Source organism: Trichosurus vulpecula, chromosome 4, assembly GCF_011100635.1.
Source record: "Trichosurus vulpecula isolate mTriVul1 chromosome 4, mTriVul1.pri, whole genome shotgun sequence".
Taxonomy (NCBI): Eukaryota; Metazoa; Chordata; class Mammalia; order Diprotodontia; family Phalangeridae; genus Trichosurus; species Trichosurus vulpecula.
This window is the reverse complement of record NC_050576.1, coordinates 314,225,218-314,234,334: the sequence shown is the minus strand read 5'-3', so window position 1 is coordinate 314,234,334 and position 9,117 is coordinate 314,225,218.

Genomic DNA, 9,117 nt, shown 5'->3' with positions numbered 1-9,117 from the left:
CTGAAGTTGTTGCTTCCTAAGTCCCTTTTGGATTTCATTATTTTCCCCTCTACCCTATGTGAATATTTGTGCAGATGTCTCATTACTCTTTGCAATAAAACTTTCCTCAGCTGGAAGTTTGGAGTGTTAATGGTGTTCCTTTCATTGCTGAAAAAGGACCACAAATCTCAGTTGTAGCTTTTATTTCATGCTTTGAAGCTTAGCATAACTAAAAGTCATCTGTTAAGAACGGCTCAATATGAGTTTGTTAGATGCTGTGCTGTCAAAAATAGGGTGGAAACAGAATTTCTTAAGATAGTAGGGAGCCTTCTTTGGTCATCATTCATCACAATTTCAATACTGATTTATTTTCTTAAAACAGGTACTTTAATAGTAACTTCCCTTATGAAATCTTTAATTAGAAGATCTCTTTCCCCCCACTATTAGATGCAATAAGTATTAATATTCATAAATGTTTTTATTCTGGTCCTGAAATTTAAGTGATATAGGCACAAAGCTCCTTCTACTAATGCAAACAGGCAACTCTTTGTCTATTTGGAACCTTAGAGAATTCTCTGGGAATATTAAGAAGTTAAACCACTTGATCTGGGTCACATACCAAATATGTCTGGGTAACACTTGAACCTAAGGCTTCTAGACCAGAGGTGTCAAACACAAGGCCCATGTCTGCCTGCAATCTAGTATAATTGGGAAATACTTAACAAAATAAATAACAACAAATTATATAAATATGTGGTTTTCTAAGTCAATATGTGGTTCACAGGGATCCTCATGTATGGGTTAATGGCCCCATTTCTATTTGAATTTGCTTCCACTGCTTTAGACCATAAGGCCAGCTTGTAGTGAACATCCACAGCATTCTGTGCTACTAATTACAATGAATAAAATGAAATGTCTTGTGCCTTTTCAGACTTTACATAGTCAACAAAATATTACATGCTACCTGTACATCTTGTTTCTTAGCCATGGTTTACATATTATGGCACTCTTTTCAGATTTACAGTCTAATACTTGTAAATAAGATGTGAAGCAATGTATCCTATATTTTATTGTTGTTATTGACCACCATTGACATCAAATATTTGTTGAATGCCAACTGAGTTTCCCACTCTTGTATACAAAGCTGTTGAATTTAGGAAAAGTAACACTTTCTGCCTTGTCATACAATCATTTTAAGAAGAAAATTTACTCTCTCTAAAACCATTTTGTAATATGAGAATAATGATCTCAATTTCCATCCTCTGAAATAGGGTATTATAAAGATGTACAAGATTAGTCTGAGGGTGGAGACATAGACAAAAAATGTCATATTTGAAGGGTATTGCTGAATAGAATTCTGGTGTGGGGCTTAACCCTAAAAGGGAGAGTGATTATTATTAATTAGGTATGAGTAGGATTTTTTCTAAGCAAAGAGAATGATTTTCTTTACTAGACTTGTCTCAGTGTGTCTAGTCTGATAAGCCCATAATTAAGGTTCTAATGCATGTCTGATGAAACAACATTCAGTTTCTGTTTCTCTAATAGAAGCCTTATAGAGACGTCAGAATTCCTCACTTTAAGATATATGAAGTAATGATTTAAGCAAACATCAGAGAGATACTTAATATGTCTGCATATTAGATACTTGTAGACCCCAAATAGGTCTAGTTTGAATGTTGCTCTTTTCATTTCATGAGAGAAAATTCTGGTAATTAATGAATGAACTTTTCAAGCAGTTGGCATGTATTGAAAACTATCACATAAAGCAGAATTTCCTTAATTTTTAAAAATGAATTATTTAAAATATCATAAAGCTAGGTTTTCATCTTCTGTATCTCTCCAGGGGAACTGTAATTAGACTAGTTAGGCACATGCATTTCCTACTACATGGTTTATGAAAAATGAGTTAATGCTACTGGGAAAAACATTTGCAAAACCTGGAGAGATTTGTGTTTAACTTGTAACCTTAATATTACATTAATTCTTTCACATTTAATTTTGCTCTCTTTAAAAAATAATTAAGGAAAAGAAAGGGAAGCAAAAATAGACAAAAAGAAACTGACAGGGCCAAGAAATATTCACATTTAAATTCATGGCTCATTGTAGTAAATGGTGTGGGGGGAAAAGCAAGTGTATGTCTATGTAGTCATTGTTGAGAATTCACTGTAAGAGTTTGATTTACATACTAACTTTGGTACATTTTCTATGGGAAAAAAATAAGGTAAAAAAGGAGAATACCAAGTAAAATGGGGGAAAACCTTAAAGCTTGAAAGTCTCAGGATACAAGTTACTTGAAACAAAACCAATCAGCCTGTTCCTTTCTTCTCCCCCATTCTACTCTCCACTAAATGAAAGCTTTTAAAAGGGGATTTATCTTTGCATATATCTATGAGTTATTTCATACCTACAAGTTCTGCGTACAAGTTCTGCAACATAAAAGTCTCTCAGACTCCAAGATGTTATATAGGTATGAGATTTAATTTGATTTTGCTAAAAAAATAATCAAAAGACCTAGCATATTTTGAACCTATTAAAACTTTATTAGTATAATGACTCTTGTTGATGTCCTTCCATAAATTTGCCACAGTCAGAAAGAACATAGTTGCCCTTTATAAGTTAATGGTTAATGATTCAATACCAGCATTAAATAGTGATTTCATTTTGTGTTCTGAAGAAGTTCGTTAACATCTTTTTTTTTCTTTTTACATGAACTTGTGCAGATTATAGGTTATTCTGCAGGGGAAAGAGCCATGCACTGGGACTTAGAAGACACAGGCTCTAGCCCTTATTCTTGCCACTTTGGGCAAGTTTCCTAATCAGCAGAATCAGAGAATTATCAGGAACTATACAGAGCTAACATTGTTTGAGTCTACAATTTTTAGGTAAACCAAACAAATAACATTTAAAGAATTAAACATACATTTCTTTCTTTCTTTTATTTATAATGTACAGAAATAACTCTTAGGAGGCTCTTTTTTCACTACAGGAGAACAATGTACTAATAATGAGGCTAATAATTATTTGAATGGAGAATATATTATTTCATCTAAAATTCTGAAAGCCTTGAAGACCCATTAATATTTTATTTCACTCAACTATGTTTTTAGTGTATAGGTGAGATGTTGAAGACATCCACGTGACAAAGGACAGTGCATTTTTGAGTTGCTCAGGGCCTACTACCTTCATCTAGATAGACAGTAACCACCAAATGTGTCTAGGGAAGACTTTGTGAGTGTGTGAGTATAATCATCAGTTTAGAATTTCTATTCTAAAATGTTAAAAAAAATAAGAAATTTGAGTGTCTTTCCACCGCCTCTTACTCATTTCAACGTAAGCTTGATGTCTGGTATGTAAACTTGGCTCTGGATATTGTTAGATACTTATAACTTGACTGTTTCAGGTCACTAAGTTCTAAATGTCACTATGCAATTCTTAGAACACTTCTGGAAGGTAACTTAGTAGAAGGTAACCTAGCAGAATCTTATTCAGTTTGATTAATTAATCTCCAGAATAGTCGAGTCACTTAAGTGTCTACTTCCAGTGTTTAGCTTGGTTCAATAGAACACACAGGTTTCTTGGTTGTTCATCAATTATAAAGAATAGAATGAGAAAATATATCTTAAAGCTATTTGTAGTTAAAATGCTTAAACATTCCCATTTTAATATTTCAATAAAATAATATCAAGGCATTAAAATATAATGCTTATTATCACCTCATTCCAGAGTCTCATCTGGATGTGAATATGATAAAGTAAATCACTAAAATGCTTTTTTCCCACCTCCTATTTAAAAGTATTCACACTTTGGTTCTTTTTCAAATTAAGAAATAATCCCCTCCAAGGCTACCTAGAGGGCTTTCTAACTATGCAGAGTGTGAATGACACATTGAAGACAAAAAGAAAAGCAGCTATCCTGAAGGATAAATAAAAATGTAATTAACCAAACTTGTCATATACTTTGGCAACTTGAAATTATACTTCGATTAAATGATAAATTTGCAAGATTTTTAAAAAATAATTCAGGGTAAAATGGAATCATAAATACAACATATCAAAATAAAAATTTTATCTTTACAGTCAACATATTGCTTAAATATTTAGATACTTAATACAGATATAATTTTTAATAACTCTCAATAGGGAACAGAGGGATCTCAGAGCATGATGGTTATCTTGAATGAACATTTTCTTGCCCTAAGACAAGTGGCATCTCACAATGCCTCTCTATAATTAAGTGCAAAGTTCAACCTTGTTTTCCTTTCATAGACTCCTAGAACCTCAGATTTATAAGGAGCTCTCTAAGACTAAAAGTTGTAGAACAACTGCTGATCTTCATTGGCAGAAAGCATTTTCTTACTCGGAGTACTTTATGCCAATGAAATCACAGGTCTGCACACTAATACAAAAGGAGAAATTCCCTAACATCAAGGAGCTTATATTCTATTCATAATATACAACATGTGCACAGATAAGTGGATATAATTTATATGAAATAAATATACTGTACAGTGGTTAGGGGACACTAACAATGAGGGCAATCTGGAAAGGCCTTTTTGCAGAGATGGCTCTGAAGCTTAGCCTTGAACAGAATTGAAGTGAAGAAGGGAAGCATTTCATGTTTGGGAGGATAGTGGGGGGGGGGTGGAGAACCTGTTCGAAGATTTGGGAAAAAAGATAGTAATTCTGTTTTGTACAAATTGCATTTGACATACCTTGAGGACAACCAGGTAGAGACATTAGAAAGAAAGTTGAGATGTGAAACAACTCAGGAGAGGAATTGGGCCTATATTTAAATTTGTATACATAGACAACTATCTCATAAAATCCTCTTCGTCATCATTCAAGGTCTATCTTAAAGATTACCTCCTTTATAAAGACTTTTCTGAATTTCCCAACTAGATATAATCTTTCTCTTGGCCTTTTTATCATTTTACTTGTATGTATATGCATGCACATGTATATATGTATATACTTGTATAAACTATACATATGAACTCATCTTTCCTCTCCAAACTCCTCTCCATAACTTCCCTATTTCTGCTAAGAGCACCACAGTCCTACTAGTCACTCAGGTTTGCAGCTTAGAGGTCAATCTCAACTCCTCACTCTCTCTCACTCCCCCATATTCAAGCAGTTGTCACATTTTGCTGTTTCTGTCTTCACAACATTTCTTCTATATGCTCCCTTCTCTCCCCTGACACTACCACTACCTTGGTGCAGTCTCACACCACCTCATACCTAGACCATTGCAGTGGCCTACTGGTTGGTCTCCCTGCCACAAGTCTCTCACTATTGTGAACCATACTCCATTCATTTGTCAAGCACAGTTCTGAGTAGCCATCCTCTATTCAGTAAACTCCAGTGTCTTCCTGTTACTTCTTGAATAAATTACTTCTTAGCCTTTCATAAGGTGGCCCATTCCTAAATTTCCTATTGTTTTATACCAGGGATACTGTCCTCCTTGCTGATCCTTACACAAAACACTCATTCTCCTGACTGCATTTTCTCTAGCTGTCCCCATGCCTAAAATTCTCTCCGTACTTGTCCCCACCCCCTGGCTATCCTGTGTTTCTTCAAGTCTCAGCTAAATTCCCACCATCTACAACAAGCCTGGTAGATCTTTCATCTGCGATTATCTCTAATTTGCTAAATATCCACACATACATACACACACAATTGTTTAGGTATAAAGATGACAGAGCTAGAGATAGACATGAATCTATCTATAGATCTTGTTTGAAAGTAGATGCCACATGTTGTTTCTTCTGTTGGATAGTGAGCTCCTTTAAAGCAATGACTTTGCCTTTGTATCTCCAGCCTTACACGTAGTAAACTGTTAATAAAAGCTTGTTGATTTGATATTAATATATGTACACATGAGTGTTTATGTTCATGCAAAGAAATCTAGATTAGTTCTTACAGGACAGGGACTGCTTTGTTTCATTTTTGTCTTTGTATTTTTAGCATTTAGCATAATTTCTTATTTTTCCTCTTGTTTCTAATTTCACCAGTGTGGGGAACTTCCATTTTGAATACTCCTTCAGATGATGTATTTTGGCAGTTGAGCTATAGCTTATATTCATAGAACCTTTCCTAGCACAATGAGAGGAGAACTGATTTAGCTATGGTCATTTAGTTTGTGTGAATTAGAGGCAGGTCTTGAATGCTGTTATTTCTGGCTCCAAGGCCAGACTTTTATATACTATGTCATGCTGACTCTCACCTTACCTAAAATAGATAATAAATGTGTATTTAATATATGTGTGTACATAATATATATGTATATATACATATAAACATACTGATATTTATATATACATTCAGCTCTAGATATATTCAACAAATATGTGTATATATATGCATATACATTCACCTATACACACATATATATGTGTGTATATGTATATGTATACATACATATATACACAATACTCTCAAATATTTATATCTTAAAGAGATAAAGATAGTCCTGCTGAGTCTATTTTAATTATTCATGAATCTTTGAATTTTGAGGTCAGTGAACTTTTCTTGGATTTATAGTATAGGAAAAAAATGGTACATCTGGACTGATGTAGAATAAATACTAGGAAACTGAAATTTGAAATGGTTTTGCTATCAAAATACACTCAGTATGAAAATTCATTTTATACAGGCTGAGGAAAATTACACAGCTTCATTCTTGGTAGGTCAAAAGAAGGGGGATAATATGTATGGGGGTAGTTCTTCTTGACCAGGGAAGATGATTATCTTAAGCCCTTATTGCTTGAGATTTGATTTCTCTCATTATTGCCCTAGTTATTAGCTACAAATGTGATTAGTAGTAATAAAATTCTCTACCACACTTACAAAAATACAACCATGATAATATCTTGTACTAATCACATTAATAGATCAACTTCTGTGGGTGGAATGGTATTTACTATTGTGTAATTCTAAATTTTCTTTGGGAGAAGAATTTGGGGCTGTGCTAGTTTCCACAGTCCTTCCTCCCCTCCATTCATCTTTTTGCTTTGCATTCATCTATTTATCTAGTTTAAAAAATGATGTGTATCTACTACAGATAGGCCATTGTAACTGGCAGGGAATATGGAAGTATACTAAAGTAAGATATGTTCCTTACCCTCAAGGAGAATAGTTTTATCCAGTAGAAAATAGTATTATAGAATGAAATAGATTTTGAAGCATATGGTTAAGATCAATGAAAGGTAAAAATTAAATGCTTTCAAAAAATTGAAGGGAGAAATATCATGTTCTGGTGAGAAGATCAGGAAAGTCTTCATGAAAGAGGTGGCATTTGAGATAATTTGAATTATTTTCAGGATTTTATGAGGACAGAGATGAAATTTAAGGCAAATAAGGAGAATAGCATGAGAGAAGACCTGGAGGGATAAAAATATAGCCCAGATTTGGGAATGAATCAATATTTTAGTTTAGTGGGGGTATAGAATGCATGAAAATGACTGAGGGAAGATAAATTTTGAATGGTAGGTATTTTCTGGATACCACTGAAGTTGAAAAATAAATTTATAGACAACAAGGAATCTTTTAAATTTATTTTAATTTGGGAATGATATAAATAGAGAGGCAATGTAGGAGAAAATACAGTGGGTTATGTGGTCTAGGTCCATAGAGCTGGCTCTGACACTAAATAGCTGAGGCACTGAGGATGTCTTTTTACCTTTCTATATCTCTTTTCTCCAATGTAAAATGATACAATCTGACTACATACATTGTAAAGTTGCCCGCAACTTTATAAATGGATAACATTCAATGACTAAAGTTGTGCTTTCAGAAAATTAACCTGCCAATTATTCATGGAGAAGATTATAGAATAAAAAAAGGAGGTGACTGTAGTAATCCAGGATAAAGGTAGAAAAAGCTTGAATTAGGATGATGGCATTGGGAATGGATAAGGGTAGAATATTGTGAGAGACACGGAAGTGGTAAACTATTAATACACAGGGTTTAAAAATATCTTTTTTTCTTTCTTCCTTTCCTTCTTCCTCCCTTCTGCCCTCCCCTTCCCCCTTCCTTTACCCCCTCCTTCACCTCCCCTTCCCCTTTTTTCTCTTCTTGTTCTTTCTTGCCATCATCATTCTCCTGCTCCTCCTCCTCCTCCTCCTTTTCCTCCTTCTCCTCCTTCTTATTCTCTTTTTTCCCAAGACTTGTTGGATTTTCTCCTCAAATTTCAATTCTTTTCAGTTCTTTTGAATGACAGTAAAATCTTCGCCAACTGAGTGAATATGGGATAACCCAAGGGTTGACCCTAGGAATGAATTAAGGAAACCAATGAACTTACATGTCCAAAACAAATTGATTAAAATAATAGTTTTTTTTAATAGCTGCCTGGAGGTAGCAGTGAGATTCTGTTGACTTCCACATTAGAGTTCAAATTTGAACTTAGAGTGGTAGTGGTAGAATCAAAGACAATTTCTCAACTTTCCTTTTGGTGTGAAGGAAAAGTATCTTCCCATATGCTCTTCATTTTGGTGCAATTTCAGGATGGTGATTGATGGAGATTGATATCTACTCCTTTTTCTTCCCAATCTTTGGTTTGGTATCATTGAGCACAATACTTGGTTAGAAGAGAAGATAATATGGAACTGGAGTGCTCCCTAATTTACTCATGATCAGTTTATGAGGAGAATATGGCCCTGTGATGCTGAGTGCCACAGGGTTGTGAGAGACAGAGAGATATTTTACCTATGACATTTCTATTGGGAAAAGAGAGGGAAGCCTTCTTGCTTGGTTGTAGGAGTGAAAATAAAAAGGAAAGGACAATTAACACTTATGGGATACATGACAATAAACTCCCATTAGCAGGAAAAGGGCTTTGTTTTTTTTTTCTTTCATTTGAAGAATCAAAAACCTTATTTTTTTCTTTTACCCTTGCATATTCTATATGTGAAATACTAACTCATAATCTATATGGGAGGGGAAGTGACAGGAAAGCATTTATATAGCACTCCACTATGTATCAGGCACTATGCTGAGCACTTTATAAATATTTTCTTATTTGATTTTCATAATAACTCTGTGAGAAAATTAAGGCAGACAGAGGTTAAATGACTTGTCCAGGTTCTTATAGCTAGTAAGTATCTGAGGTAGGAATTGAACTCAGGTCTTCCCAACTCCAGGC